The following is a 16,884-nucleotide window of genomic DNA, read 5'->3' on the forward strand; positions in this document are numbered from 1 at the left end:
AGTTTCTCTTTAAGTTAATCCATTCTGTGTATATTCCCTGTGAAAACTTCTGGAAACACAGCTAATTTCACACCCCTCTCAACTAATGCTAACAGTTGTGTTTATTGAGCACTTACAGTGTACACTTTACATAAATAATCTCCTTTGGTCCTTTCAACAATCCTGTGAGGTAGGTTCTATTATCCCCATGTTATAGACAAAAGAAAAAAAAAAAAAAGATTTTAGTGATATGATCCAGGTTCCACGTCTTGTAAATGACAGAACTTTGAGTCCTGGCCATGTGGCTCCAGAGTTGAGGTCCTAGCCATTTAAACATGGTGTATCTTCAGAATCTTTAGTGGTTCCCACCTTTGTTTCCTGACAGCAGCTGTTCTCTTTTGCCTTGTTTTCAAATGGAATTCCCGAAACAACCAGGCTCTGAACTGATAAGGCTGTCACTAATTCATTTATTCTTCATTTGTTCAATAAATATTTAAACACTACCTATGATGCCAGATGCTGCGCTAGGCATAGGAGAATCCACAGCAAACAAAACAGACATGCTCTCAGCCTCATGCGCTTATGCTCTAGTGACTTCCAAGCCTTGCCACTTCCCTCTGACCCTTGATTCAGACCCCGGATGGAACCAGGCTGCATCTCCTTCTGAGCTTTAGCTCAGTTTGACCCTCTCCAACCACAGTCCCTGCTAGGATCCTGTTACTTCCTCCTCTGGTTGTGCCTTGCATAACCTAGGCTGCCAGAGCCTAGGGTGTTCCTAGGGTGTTCCAAGACAGATACATGCTCCCTCTTGGGAAAGATAACTGCCAACCCCCTTTCTGCTCAGGAGACCGCAACTCAGTGATGATCTCCAGTGGAAAAAGAAAGACTTGAAATAAATTATTGTTGGACTCCAGCCATGTGCCACGCATAGCAACCTGTCTATCATGTAGATACAACCTGTCAGGTAGGTGCTATAGTTACCCATTTTACAGAAGAGAAAACAGAGATTCACCAGCTGGGTTCAAATCTAGCTCTGTCTGACTCTGAAGTTTTCGTTCTCTCCAGGATGTCCTGCTGCCTCCATATTCCTTTAACCCTGGTTCCCCAACACCACACAGGCTAGAGGTGAGGTCATGATCAATGTCAATGAGGTTTGATTCCAACTGTGAATCAAAATTCCTTTTACCATCACAGATACTGTGTTTCATCTTGACTTTATGTATTTATCTAGTTAGTTGACAGAGGGGGAGTGGTGGGGCCTTTCTTAACTGATTGCAGGAAACTCTGAAAGAGAGGTTTATCAGAACTCTGAAGCTATTCCTTTTGTTTGTTTGTTTGTTTTTAGAGACAGGGTCTTGCTCTATCACCCAAGCTAGAGTGCAGTAGTACAACGTAGCTCACTGCAGCCTCAAATTCTTGGCCTCAAGCAATCCTCCTGCCTCAGCCTCCCAAACAGCTGGGACTAGAGGCACATGCCACCCCACTTGGCTAATTCTTTTTTATTTTTATTTTCTAGAGTCAGGGTCTGTGTTGCTAGGCTGGTCTTGAACTCCTGGCCTAAGCCTCCCGAAGTGCTAGAATTGCAAGTGCAAGCCATTGTGCCCAGCCTTGAAGTATTCTTTCAAGGGTATGCTCTGTGTCTTTTTCTGCCAAATACTTGGTTATTTGGAGTACTCTGGGAAGAGGCACAGGTATGAATGCCTGAGGAAGCCTCATTTCCTCTCCAACAAACAAGTGGCCTGTCTCTGCCCTTGTGGGGACTTGGGGGGCTGTCCTCCTCTGGGTAGAAAGCTAGAGAGGTAAGGTAAGCTCCCAGCTTCTGGACTGGAGTTGTGGGGAGAGGGAAGGTCATGGGTGGTACAGAGGCTGGAGTCTGCAGCACCACCCCAGCTGACCAATGCTGGGCCCAGGGAAATAGCCAGGCTTGCTGAGGTCTCATAGGCAGGAACACACAAGCTGATCACAGTTCAGGCAAGTATACATGGAGAGGAGGATTCCAGCAGGTAGGGCTAAGTGACAGGCAGCAAACAGGGCTTGAGATCAGGGGAGATGGCACCACACAGAAGGGGCGGCCTAGTCTGCCAGCCTCAGGCAGGGGACCAGCTGGAATTAGTAGTGGGCCTTTTGAGTCCCATTGGGCAATTGCTGTGCAGGGCAGGTGAAGGCAGGAGCTTAGGCCCATGAGAGGGATGAGAGAGGCAGGCAGGAGGGTGCTGTCATCAAACAATGTCCAGGTGCTCCAGGTAGACTCTAGGTCTTCAATAACAGAACTTTTCCGGGGCTGCTGAGTTATTGCCTGCCTGTGAACCTCTACCTCCACACACCGCACATCAGCAGATTGGTTCCTAAGGCTGCGGCTGGGAACACTAGGAGACCCAGAGACAGGGGGCTGAAAAAGTAAGGTGACGGCAGTCCTGACTTACGGTCTAACTGAGCCCAGAGCCCTGCCTGGAAGCACATGGCTCCCCTGGCACAGCGTGTGCCCGTATGTGAATAGACTTTACTGAAAGGCTCTGCTTCCTCCATTCGTGACTCAGGTTTACTCACACTGGCTGTTTCAATACTTAAAGATGTACATCAATGTATGTTTATAATAAGCCTATGAGATCATTTTACAAAATCGAATTCCAAGGGCTTAGAGAAAACAAGTCACATGCAGCAAGTTTCCTCTCTTGAATTTTCCCAATGTGAAAATCTACAGTCAAGTTACACTGCTTGCGACTCCACTCAGGGGAGGCCCAGTGGAGACAGCACAAGCACATTTTATAAGGAGAGCCAGAACCCCTGAAAACTTGATTTAGGGGCAAAGGGCCTATGTTCAAGCCTGGCATTTGTTAGCTGTGTGATACTGGGCAAGTCACTGTATCTCTGAGCCTCTCCGTCAGTAGTGAGGATGTGAGGGGGGCTTGTCACTTGTTGAGTCCTGGTTTGATTTTGCCTGGCTCAGAAGTGTCTCCCACCCCACCATCTTCAGGACTCTCTCCTGAACCTATGCTCCAACTCTGAGAGTAATCATCCCACACCGAGGAGGACCACTCCACAACCCAGTGCTGGTGGAGAGGCCCAACAACAGTGTGGCTATGGACACTCTGTAAACCCGAAAGCTCCATAGCAGTAGGGGTTCTTAGTGGTATTGTTATTCCTGCAAGCCTTAGGCCAGGGTTGGCAAATAGTACCATGCTTCCTCTGCTCCTCACATATCTATGGGAGACATGTGAGCATCATGTGAGCATCAACCCAGCACTCTCCCCATCACCTTTTGACTAGTGATGTCTGTGGTGGAGTGGGAGAGAGGCAGGAATATTATAAGGAAAGCTGTTTGCCATTGTAGCCTTGTACAAATTTTATAGCTTAGGATGCCAATACAGGGCTCCAAATAAATTCTTAATGCCCACTCCTGGACCAATCAGCCTTGACTGCAGATGGGGCAGGAGGTAAAATCTATAGGAAGATAGTAGCTACCACTCAAACCACATATTTAGAGAAGAAATATTTACCAGAAGGCAGCATGTTGGATCTGCTCAAGATGTTCTGTTTTTAGCCTCCAGAAAAGCCATGTCCCTAGGTTCTGAGGGTAGTACCAACTCCATGCTAGGGATGAGCAAACAAGCCCAGATAGGTTAAGTGGAGTGGCCAAAATGACCCTGCAGAAAGGGGTAGAATTGTCTGACTCCAGCTTCCAAGCATCTTACCTTTAGGCAGGAAGGCAAGAGTTCCAAACACCCACACATTCCCCAGGCAACCTCACCAAGGCCCAGTGACCCCAGCAGCCAGAGGACAGCCCTGAAAACGAGGCCCGGGAGCCCTTGGCTATGTTGTAAGAACTGTGAGAAGCAGTCACAATTAAATCCAGAAGGCTCGTTGGAGAAGTCTGCAGTTTGGGAACAATCCTGCTAAGTCATAGATACTTTGAATTCCTCAGCTTTTGCCTTCAGAATTCCTGGCAGCTGCAGGCAGTAGATGAGTATTCGTGGATAGACACTGATTTCTCCCAGGCTGGGGAAGGTCAGGGCAGGCCAGGTCCAAGACTGAGAAGCCAGCAGACTGAATCTCTGCTCTAGAGAAGTCTAGAGGCAGGAAGGGTTTGTGCAGTAGATGCTGTGGTGCCCCCTGCCCAGGCGCTCCTGAGGGCCAAGGCACTCATTATTCCCTCTCTCCCTACCCTCCACACCCCCAGCTGCCTCCCACTGCACTACAGGCCCTGCTGAAGAAAGATGTGAGCCTGTCTGCAAGATGACACTCCCTCACATGGGCACTCAAGGACTGGTTGGTGCACACAGTCCGTGTACACGCTTTCTTCCATCTGGACATCTCTGAAGAGAAGAGGCTCTTTCAAGATCCTCCCTCCAGCCCCAAAGCTCCAGGTGGGAGCAGCTGAGGCCACCCTCACAGCATATCACAGCCTAGCTCCTCTCCCCACATGCTCCCGCTCCCTCACAGATGTTGTTCCTGTGCTCACTTCCCAGTAAGCCACCTGCTCATAAATCTCCATCTCAGAGCCTGCCACCCAGGGACCAGAATGGGGGCTGCTTGAAAAGAAAAGAGAAAGAAGAATCCGGGAGGTGGGACGCTCAGTGTACCTACAAATAATCGCATCTAGCCCCACCACTGCAGAGGGGAGAGAGTTTGCCCAGAGTCACAGAGCCCATCGATGGCAAAGCTGGCTCCAGGGACCTCTGACCCTCGTTCCCTCCATTCTTGGGGCTGATATTAAAACTGCTGACATGTTTGAATGTTATTTGCATGTAAGCATTTTCCCTAATCATCACAGCACCCTGTGAGGTAGGTGTGATTCACTTCATGTTTTTACAGATGATAAAACAGACTCCAAGAAGTTGTAAGTGAGTTGCTCAAGGTTGCACTGCTTGCACATGGCGGAGGTGAGATCCAACCCAGGTCTGTGTGATTCCCGAGCCCACATTCTTTGCATGATGGCACATTTCCTCTGGCTCTTGGGAAAGAAGGGGTCTCTGGATGGTTATGAAGCTTCCCAGACCTGCGTGGATCCTGTGCCCTGCTACTCTGAGCATAGAACCAGAGGTAGCAGGGCATAGGGCATAGTTCCCTCCCCTGAGAGAGCCCCGGGGAGGTCCTCTGTGGAGGTGGCACATACTCCCAGGCCTTGGCGGGCCGCGGCCCAGGTGTGGCCCCTGTGTGGAGCATCTCCTTTGGCAGATCAAGTTCCCACTCATTCCTCAGGGCAGCCCTGTTACTCTACATTCCAACTCAGGGATGCCGCAGCTTTAGGGCCAGGATTTAAACCAAATGTCCTGCCGCTCCCCAGGGATGTCCCCAAAGGTGGTAGAAATGTGTCACATTCATACTCTGTACACAAGACTCAGCAGTGTTGTGATGCAAGATGTGGCTCATTGAGGAGGCAGGAGGAACCTCTCAGGATTACATACAATGAGGGAGCTATGAATATAAAAGCCTCATTGCATAGCAGCCAGAACAGGAAAGGAGGCATTCCCTCCGCATAAGTGAGAAAGGGAAATGGGCGGGAAACCAGGTGGGCCGACCTGCCATCCCTGTGGGCTGCTGTACCACGCCCACACGCACACATCCCTGGACCCCATGTACCTCAGCTAATAAAGCCTCTACCTGCAACTTCCACCTCATCCAGTTTCTGAACACACTTGTGGACCCTTAGTGCCCCAATGACATTATTTTACTCAAGCCTAGTGGCCAAGGCCCAAGGGGCTGTGGCCCTAAGCAGTGGCCTCTCCCCAGTCCCCAACACACCTGAGTCTCTGCCTCGGTCTCCTTGCCTGGCACTCTTGTTTCTCAAAGGAATTATTGCTGCTTGTGGAGCCAACCTGCTTGACTGAGGTTTTCACATCACACCCAGCCCCTGGCTTTCTTTTCTGGGTGTCAGAGTGAAGGATGTCAGTATCTATACTCCAGAATCTGGCCATTGGTGTTCCTTCTCAAAGGGATCGAGTTCCCAGAACTGTGCCGTGCTGGGGACAGCACAGATCTGGGGATCAGTAGCCCAAACACAGAGAGAGGGTGGTCAGACGTGGGCACAGTACCATAGGATTCCTGTGATGCTCCTTCGGAGCTCCTGAAGCTCAGGCAAGGTTTGGATGGGACGGACCTGGGAAGAAACAATCCCATAGGCAGACATGGGGTCCAATATCCAACGTCAGGAAGAAAGTGGCAGTTCTGGCTAGCAACCAGGTGCTTGACAGATTCAAAGCTCCAGAGAAGCATGAAAGACTGAGCCCCAGGACAGAAGAGGCCTCAAGGGCTGGACTCTGAGTCTTAGGTTGAAGGATGGAACTGCATCTGGACCAGCAGCGACAGTCCTGGAGATGGCAAAGCCAACCAGGGCAAAAACTGAGGGCTCTTGACCCTGGGATGTTCACATTCCATAATGTGTGGCTGAGGAATGCCAAGAGTGAGCGATCCCAAAAAAGTGATCTGGGTAGGCAATGGAATGTCCAGGGATGCTGCAAGAGACAAAAGTAAAGGTGCTCCGTCTTGGAGAGGACCTGGGGCACAACGAGACAAGATTCAGACACAAATATGCAGACTAGGGAACACAGCCAGCCCCAGGTAGCACCATGAGGTGAATCATTAGAAAAACAGTTCTGAGATCTGTGTTTGAAAACCAGCTCCGCTCCTGAGTTGCTGAGAGACTTTGAACGAGTCACTTAAGGAAATGCATGGACCACTCAAATGGAGTGAGAAAAAATTAACAATGAGACAATTGATGAGAATGTAAAGAAGGAGCCATTTTCAAAGGTAGGGGTAGGATTAAGGGAAGCAACAAGGGCTGATAAAGCCCTAGGGCTGGCAGCAGTGGGCAGTTGGTGCCATGCCAGGGACAGAGGCTATTACTGGAACCCAGCAAAATCTATAACTGTGAGAAAACTGGACAGGAGCCATGGCTTTAGGTAGAGGAATCCACTCACTGCTATGAGACTGAGGCCAGGCAGGGAGGGAGCAGAAGGGTAAACATCGCCCTCCTCCTCCAGCCTTCCAGTCTCCTGCCAGCACCTACCAGAAGGAGGCCAGAGGCCAGGGCAGCCCAGCTGTGCTGTCCATAGGTGATGCTCCTGGGACACAGGGAAGGTAGAGAGAGTTTCCAAGTGGGCCTGCAGGGGCAAACAGAATACCCAGCATGCCCTCTCTGAAAACATTTCCTTACCCACAAAAGGAGGGAACAGTATCTGTCCTTCTTACCTCTTAGGGGGCTATAAGGATGGGCAGGAAGTTCAAGCTTCAGGGGAAGGGAAACTGGATGACTTAAAGTTCCTCTCAGCTCTCAGTGCCCAGGATTCTCAGTAAATAAAATCACTGAAAGAAAAACTGGACAGGAGAGAAACACCTGGAGAAGCTCAGTAGACCTATTCCAGAGAGACAGCAGAGTTCAAGTTTGAGTTCAAGTTTAAGTGGCCACCACAGTTGGAACAAACGTCCTTAGGAGACAGTGGGGCATATTGGAAAGGAGTGGTTAAAAGACCCAGATTCAAATTCTGGCTCTGCCACTTATTATTCTTGGTGTACCTCCAGGAAAGGTACTAAATCCTTCTGAGCCTTAACATCCTGAACTGTATAAATGGGAATAATGCCCTCCTAACACATATGCAGACTTGTTATAAAGATCAAATTCAAAGAGAAGATGAACCCCAGTACTGGCAGACAGCAGGTTCTCATTCCATGTGAATTCCTTACTTTCCTTGCTTAGGGACACAGGTCATGGAAGGAAATCGCACAAACTTAACATGAAGTGGTGAAAGTCAAAGTGAAAAAGCAAGTGAATTCTATGTGACTCTGGAGAGGAAACCTATCCCCCTAAAGGAGGACTGGGGAAGACCTGCAAGAATCTCAGACAGGCTGTAAGATAAGTACATGGGACTACAGAGTGACCTGCTGTGAACGTCCAGGCATGACTCACAGTCAGGGCAGACCAGGACTCTCCGTGTTCCAAAGCATGAACCAGCCAAAGCCCCAGGTCCCCATAGCGGCTGGTCCATCATGTCTCAATGAACACGTACTTCAACAGGCATCCAGTGGCTTCTAGGTGCCCTGGTGGTTAGGACAGGCAGGTAGGGAAACCCTCGGGCACATGCTGTCCTCTGAGTCAGGGGCCACGCGCCTTGTTCATTCAATGAGGGATGTGAATCGGGTACTGAGGAAAGAGCCTGGATGCAGAGCCAGCAGTTCTGGATTCCATTCCAGCTCTGCCACTGGTTACGGCTTCTCCTTGGGTCTCCTCCTTTCATCTACAGAATAGGGATGACATTACCCTCACTTCAGAGCCCCCGAGGATTCAGAAAGGACACATAGAAGAACATGTAAAAGTGGGCTGGACATGGTGGCTCACGCCTGTAATCCCAGCACTTTGGGAGACGGAGGCAGGTGGATCACTTGAGGTCAGGAGTTCCAGACCAGCCTGGCCAACATGGTGAAACCCCGTCTCTACTAAAAACACAAAAATTAGCCTGGCGTGGTGGTGCATACCTGTTATCCCAGCTACTCAGGAGGCTGAGGCATGATAATCACTTGAACCTAGGAGACAGAGGTTGCAGCGAGCTGAGACTGCGCTACTGCACTCCAGCCCAGGTGCACTCCAGCCACAGCGAGACTCTGTCTCAAAAAAAAAAAAAAAAAAAAGATGTATGTACAAGTGTGGTGTGATCAAACAGGAATGCCCCACACTTCCCTTCTGATGCTGCTGCTGTCTGTAGGGAAGCCACAATGGGGAAATGCCTCTTTCCATTAAAGGCCGAGAAGAAGCTAATCATCCCTGTGATGGTTAACACTGGGTGTCAACTTGATTGTATTGAAGGATCCAGCCTAGGTAGCTGGTAAAGTATTGTTTCTGGGTGTGTCTGTGAGGGGTTCCCAGAGGAGACTGACGTTTGAGTCAATGGACTGGGAGAGGAAGCCCCACCCTCAGTGTGGGAGGGCACCAGCCAATCTGCTGCCGGCGTGGCTAGAACAAAGCAGGCGGAAGAAGGTGGGATCACTTGGCTTGCTGAGTCTTTGGCTTTCATCTTTCTCCCGTTCCTCCTGCCCTTGGACATCAGACTCCAGCTTCTTGGTCCTTTGGACTCTTGGACTTACACCAGTGGTTTGCTGGGGGCTCTCAGGCCTTTGGCCACAGACTAAAAGCTGCACTGTTGACTTTCCTTCTTTTGAATTAGGACTGAGCCACCTTCTTTCCCAGCTTGCAGACGGCCTATCGTTGGACTTTGCCTTGTGATCATGTGAATCAATTCTTCCTAAAAAGCTCCTTTCATTTTACATATATCCTATTACTTCTGTCTCTCTGGAGAACCCTGACTAATATGGTCCCCAAACCCTGAACAGGTGGGAACTTATGCTCATTGGGATTGAGAACACAGGCATCCGGGCCCAAAATTCTGGGAAAGAAATCATCTGGGGATGTGTGGTGGAACTAGTAGGGCAGACAGATTTGACAGAAGTGACCTCCATGGTGATGAATTCACCAAGATTACACTCAGAGCAAACTGAGCCACTGCAGACTCACGGAAGGAGCACCAGGGAAAGGTGAGCAGTGAGATCCAAGGCTGGGAATGACAGGAGTTGGAAGGAGGAGAATCCTGCCTGAGCCAGGGAGGAGCTGGCTCCCCTCATAATTCTCCTCTTTCCCCGCACACCGTGTGCTAGAATGCAGCGTAAACTGCGTAAGCTTGTCATTGCAGAGTGTGGGAGCAGTCATTCCCAGCAAATCTTATCCTCGTAAGAGCACTCCAGATATCTGGGTGGACACTAACTATAACCATCCTACTCAGAGTGGGTCAATCAAAGAGGTTCCCTCTCTGCTTCCTTTGTTTGTCTGAAAAGATGGCATCTCAGGTAGACTTGCTGCTTTCTGGATGTGCTTCCTGGGACGCCAGATCCCAGCCTGATTCCTGGCCCCTTCTCAGCCCTCTGTAAATGTTCATGCTGCCACTCCTCCATGGGGTGCACTGCCATCCAGGCCCAGGACAACTGACGCTCACTGTCAAATGTTTGTGCTAAGCCCACTGTAAAAGGGTTTCTTCTTGGAGCAGCCTAGACCCAATGCCCAAGACAGCACCCAGGTCCCAGGCCCATTTTAAAAGCCAAGCAACCCAAGGCCCAGGATCTCCAGAACTCAGCCTTGTAGACTGGGCCTTCCTCTGCTGTAGCCTCCTCTCCTGTAGACAGCCCTCCCTCACACCCCACTCCTCATCCCTCCTATTTCACTTGCTGGGCCCTATTGACAAGGGTGATAGCTTTTCCTGCAGCCCCTGAACGTCATGGCTGCTCCAGATGCTGTGCTGAGCTCCAGGAGTCTGAGAAGTCATAAGACACGATCCTTGCCTTCAAAATGGTTATCCTGGGAATTGTAACTAGATCTGTGTGTGAATAGAAGGCTCAGAGTGGGAGTGAGTTTTGAAAGGAGGACAGGAGTTGGGTCATGAAGGACATCGAGTATCAAGCTATGGGACCTGACTTTGTCCTGCACAGAGGAAATCACAGAGGGTCTCTAAGGCTTTTACAAAGCACGGAGGTGATACGATCAGGTGTGACCATGCAATAAGGGGCCAAGGGCCCTGCCTGCTCCCCGAGCCCACACTGACATGCTCAGCAACGCCCTAGCACCAGAGTTGTACCAATGCACACATCAATGCCTTCTGACCCCGAGTGCAAGTGTGAGGCCAGCTGTGTCTTTGCTCCCTTACCCCATCCCACAGTCTCCTTACTGTTCTTTCCAGCATGATTGAGGGGTTTAAATGGCCTTGTTGAAGGCCCAGAAGACTCCCAGAGTTCAAAATGGAATACAAATATTAGAGCACAGGCCTTGGAGACAGGCGGATTGAAACTTAAAACCAAAGGTCCTTTCTGTGTGACCTTGAACAGGCCACACCCCCTCTCTGAGCTGGGTTCTATTTCAGTCCAATGGCTCTGCTCACTACTGTGATGGTGCAATGAGATAAGATGTGTCAAGACAGCTAGTGAGTAGCCTGAAGAGCCAACACAGTCACTACTGCTTGCTGAATGTGAACCTGACAGTTCAGGCTGGGGTTTCTGCGGAAAGAGGCCCAGGCAGGTCCAACCCATCGGGCGAGAAAAAATTCCTAACTGGGAGAATTCCGGGGACCACCAGTTTTCTGTAGACCATATCAGGCAGCCTTGTGACCCTCTGATGTCCCTGAGGTGGGAGGGGCTTGGGCTGCACTCCAAGGACTTAAAAGCTATAAATAGTTGGTAACATCAGAGTTATAGGTCATTGTCCAAGGGACTCCATGGCTTTTCCCCTCTGCTCTCAGCTGCAACAGCCCTGTAGAACCACTGAGAAAGGATTGTGTTATTTGCAAAGCTGGTAAGGAGAGGGCATGAAATCCTTTCTAGAGAAGATCACCACTTTCCCCAAATTGTGTGTTTTCCAACACACATCCATCCATTTCGTCTCTGTGTTTCCAGCACAATAAATAAAAGCCTTACTTTTCTGCTCCTTGTTTGGTTACATGGGGTTTTCTTCTGCATCACTGTCTGTAAATAGGAGCGCACATTGTAAAGCATGTCAACACTTTCTCATTTAATCCTTATCCTGAGATAGGGACTACTTTTATCCCTATTTTACAGACAAGAAAACTGAGGCTATGACAGCTTATGTGATTTGACCAAGCTGCAGAGCTGAAAATGGAATCTCCAGGATCAAGCTCAGGATTTCTGTCTCCACATCCTGTATGCTTCCCAGGGCTCCATGCTGCCTTTCATTCCCCTAAGAAGCTCCAACTAATGGCTTTTCAGAGTTGCTTTGTGAATAACACAGAAGTGGAGAATTTCAAAGTTTGAAAGGAGCCACCACATTTCCCACACAAGGCAGGAATCCTTCCTACAATATTCCTGGCAGATGGTCTTCCAGAAGGGGAGATGAGGGGAGCCAAATTTAACAACCTCATGAAGGAGTATCTCATCTAGGTTGCCTTCTCTGACTTAACTGACCTAAACCATAAGGAAAATTCATCTATGTAACAAGAATCCCAGGGCTGATTAGATCAGTGGCTCAGATGCTATCAAGGACCCAGGTTCTCCCAGCTTTCAGCTCCGCCATCCTCAGGGGATTGGTGTGGTTCTCCACATGGGCTCAAGATGGCTGCTCAGTTCCAGCCATCACAGACAAACAATAGCCAGTGGAAAAGAGAAGAATGTTTTGGGGGCTATTTCCCCCCATGTGTATTCTTCCTCTTCTTTGAAGCAACAAGACCTTTCTTGGTAGCCTTCAGTGACATCCTCTCAGGTCTCCTTGGCCAGGAGAGCCTCATGGCCACCCCTAAACTAATCACAGGCAAAGGCAATGAGGTCATCAGGATGTTTCATCTGAAAGAATGAAGATTTACCCCTGAGACAGAGATCAAGTGATCCTTCCACCTCAGCCTCCCAAGTACCTGGGACTGCAGGCGTGCACCATCATGCCTTGCCAATTTTTGTATCTTTTTTAGAGACAGGGTTTCACCATGTTGCCCAGGCTGGTCTTGAACTTCTGAACTCAAGCGATCTGCCCACTTGGCCTCCCAAATGCTGGGATTACAGGCGTGAGCCGCTGTACCTCAGTTTCTTGTCTGCCAAATGGAGTGCAAATAATTATCCTGAATCTTGATATGAATGTTATATATTTCCAAAATCCCAAGCACATTATGTGTGCTAATTAAATGCTAGTTACTTCAGTAATAATGAGAAAAATGTAGACAAAAACATATAAAAATAATCAAAAAGTACCAGGTTGTAAGCTCAAGGGCAGAGACTCTGTCTCATTTAAATTTTCACCCCTAGCACACTACAGACTTCTTGGCATATAGTAGGCAGCCCCCTGAATGTTTTTTGCATTAAACTGAGCTGATTTGTTGAGTATCACCTATGTGTAGAAATTATTTCAGTGCTGCTTAGTCTAACAGATAAGCATTTGAGTTATTTAGTTCTTCTGAAGATTAGTTTATTTGTAAGACAGAGAAAATAGCATCTACTGGGACCAGAGATAATCGGTAAGCTCCCTCAAAACAGTTTTCCCTATTTTCCTTGTTGACAGACCCCAATTGTATTCAGTAATCCTATGTCTCCCCTTCCCTGATGGAACCTGCTACCAGGGAGAACCCACAGTCAGGGAAGAGGGTGTGGGATGCTGCTTCTCTCTTTACTTTTTTATTTATTTTTTTGCAACAGAGTCTTGCTCTGTCACCCAGGCTGTTGCCCAGGCTGGATTGTGTCACAGTGGCAAAATCTTGGCTCACTGCAAGCTCTGCCTCCTGGATTCATGCCATTCTCCTGCCTCAGCCTCTGGAGTAGCTGGGACTGCAGGCACCCGCCACTACGCCTGGCTAATTTCTTATTATCATTGTGTTAGCCAGGATGGTCCTGATCTCCTGACCTTGTGATCTACCTGCCTCGGCCTCCCAAAGTGCTGGGATTACAGGCATGAGCCACCGTGCCCGGCCCTCTTTACTTTTTTGATAATAAGTCCTCCTCAGGTCAGAAACATTGGTGAGTCATTCCTGGAATCATTTCCACAATTTTGAATATCAACCTTTGTTACCACCAGCCTCTGGTATCTTTGGGCCTCTGCCTTGGGATGAGCCGAAGAACATGGCCTCAGATGCCACAGGGAAAAATGAAAGACATTTGTTGGCCAGCTTTGCTCAAAAGTGTGCTTCTGGACATGCCATGTGGTTCCGGATCCCATGGCTCCACTATGAACCCATACCCCTGTTCTTCACCAACACAGACTGCTGGATGTTGCTGAGGTGTACTCTACCCAGAGTTCTTTTCCCTCTCTGGGTTAAAGATGCTTGATTCCCTAGAAACAGATCTACTTCCATTCTCCTCGGTGCCCATAATGGGGCAGGGGTCAGGAGTAGGGGCAGTGAGCCACCTATCTGGTCTAGGAAGCCTGTTTTAATTAAAAGAAATACAATAAACATCCCTCCCTAAACTTCAGTGCGTCACACTGCAAGTCTCTTAGTGCCCTGGGACTTAGTGTCTGAAATACTGAACCTCTGAGTACATTAAAACTTCTATGTTGACTGTACCCAGAGAGGTTTCTCCTTTCTCTTGGGAGCAAAGAGTTTTGGGCAACTTCTCAGAATGCTTCAACCTTTGTGTTAATTACTGGAAGTTCTTTATAAATAAGTGATTTCTGGGGAAACCTCCCCACTAGGCTCCCAGGACCCACGAGGTCTTCAGAGGTTGGGCTCAGAATGAGCATGAATCTAGCTTCTACTGTTTTTTCCACACTCTTTATCTGCCTACTTCTACCTTCTCCCACCTGGGTCTCAGTTTTCTGCCTTTGTTCACTTTAGTTTTTCTTGTTCGAGTCTCTTTTACTGACCACTAATTAAGGACTCATTTGCTTATGGCCAGTGCCATAGCAAGCACAAGTAGAGGCCTGAGATTCAGGTTATACTGGGTTCGGATCCAGATACTTCCATTTGCCAGCTGTTTATCTGAAGGTAAGAGACTTAACCTATCTTTTTTGTATTGTATATAGGAATAATCATTCCTACCTCATAGGCTGTTGGTTGATTAAATGAGATCTTCTGTGTAGGAAGCTCGTAACAAAGCCTGGCATTATCACTGGATACACAATCCATGTTAGCAAGTAGTTACACCACGCAGCTCACCTAAATAGACTCACTGAGTACTCAATATAGGTTTCTTAAATTGACCTGAAAGAAACATTTTCCAGACTTCTGTGTTGCATTGAACAGGTTTCCTCTATCACCTCTATCTAAGTTAAAATTTAAAAACCAGAAGCTTGAAAGTTGAGGAGGGACAGGAGAGAAGGCAATGAAGTAAGCGGATGCTAGAAGCCTAGATTGCCTTTGGCTCAGTCCAGATTTGAGGGAAACCTGGAATTATTGCAATTTCATCACAGCAGCTGGTCCAAGCTAAACCTGCCAGAACTGCTTAGAGGCCAGATCTGGATTGCAGTGATAGCTGGGGCCTGCTGAGAAGCAAGAAGAAACTATTTATCTGACATTTTTTTCAACCCCAACCAAGAATTTTCTTTGGCTCAAGATGCTGTTGGGACCGGTTTTCATTTGCATGGAGCTCATTTGAGGACTGCTGCTTCTGACAGCAGAGACCTCTTAGAAAGACTTCCATCTTCCATCCCCCTGCCTCGTTTCCACGTGTGCCTTTCCCATGATTCAGAAATAATTATTCATCCAGGAAAGCTAATCCCTGGGTCTTATTTGTGCTTGGATTGTGCCAGAACCTCATGTATAAGATCTCTCTGATTCAGCTCCACACACAGCCTATGCAGGCCTGGGCATCAGCAAAGATGGCCACCAAGGAACATTTGCCCTCCTTCCAAATTGGCAACCTCCATCTAATTGAACCCATGTTAACTGATGTGGCACATTTTAATACATTTCACTGTTTCAAGCTGTGGCAGCAAATTAGAGTGTGAATCTTCTTAACAGCTGCTTCTAGAGTGGCTGTATGAAATCTCTGCATCTTGACTCTTTTCTGCCAGCCAAAGAAAGATTTGTCCATGTATTATATGTCCTGGAAGGGTTTCACGGCAGTCCTATCTGGACTAAAATGTCACCATTTTGTATTATTATTACATAGATTCTGCACTTTCCTCTTTCTTTTTTCTTTTTCTTTTTCTTTTTTTGGTAGAGACAGGGCCTCAGTATGTACCCAAGCTGGTCTCGAACTCCTGACCTCAAGTGATCCTCCTGCCTTCGACTCTCAAAGTGCTGGGATCATAGGAATGAGCCACTATGCCTGGCTCACTTTTCAAATAGGTAGCAGTTGAGGGTGGTATCAATATTCTAGGAACAGAATGAGATGTTTTTTGAGAAAACTTTCAGAATGTATCCAATCAGATCAGCATTTTCTGCTCCAAGCAGTCACCCAATTCCAATGACATTGCCAGGAGCTGCCTTAAGGAGCGCATTGTATTTCTTTGGTTTGCCATTCTTTTACTAGAAGTAGTCAAAGCTAAGCACAGGAATGGGCTTTGCTTTATTGTTGTCATGGTGAAAGATTAGAAAAAACTTAAATATTCATTGATAGGGAAGTGGCTAAAATCAATTATGATACATTCAGTTAATGGAATACCACATAATCATTTAAAAAGCATGAGGCAATAAGAATGATCAACTGCCCAAAGTGATTTATAGATTCAAAGCAGTCCTTAATCAAAATTCCGATGGTGGTGTTTACAGAAATAGAAAAAAAAGGAAACAAACACGAATATTCACATAGAACCACAAAAGACCCCAAATAGCCAAAGTAATCTTAAGAAAGAAGAATAAAATCAGAGGCATCATACTTCCTGATTTCAAACTGTATAACAAAGCTATAGCAATCAAATCAGTGTGGTTCTGGCATAAAAGCAGACACAGACTAATGAAACAGAATAGAGAGACTAGAAACTCATGCATATATGGTCAACTATTATTTGACAAGGGTACCAAGATTACAAAATAGGGAAAGGAAAGTCTCTTCCATAAATAAAGAGGAAAGCTAGATACTGACATGCAAAAAAAAAGAGAAAGAAATAGAATCTTTATCTTACACCAGCACAAAAATTAACTCAACATGGATTAAAGACTTAAATATAAGACCTGAAATCATAAAACTCCTAGAAAAAAAAAAAAAACAGAGAAAAAGCTTCTTGACATTGGCCTTAGTAATGATATTTTTACAGATGACACCAAAAGTCAAGGCAACAAAAGCAAAAACAAATAAGTGGGACTACATCAAACAAAAAAGTTTCTGCACAGCAAAGGAAACAACAAAATGAAAAGGCAACCTAGGGAATGAGCAAAAAATATTTTCGAGTCATTTATCTGATAAGGGGTAAATACTCAAAATATACAAAATATTCATACAACTCAATAGCAAAGAAATCCCAAATAATCTCTTCTAAAAAGTGTTACAAAGAACTTGAAT

This window comes from Rhinopithecus roxellana, chromosome 15 (assembly GCF_007565055.1).
Source record: "Rhinopithecus roxellana isolate Shanxi Qingling chromosome 15, ASM756505v1, whole genome shotgun sequence".
Taxonomy (NCBI): Eukaryota; Metazoa; Chordata; class Mammalia; order Primates; family Cercopithecidae; genus Rhinopithecus; species Rhinopithecus roxellana.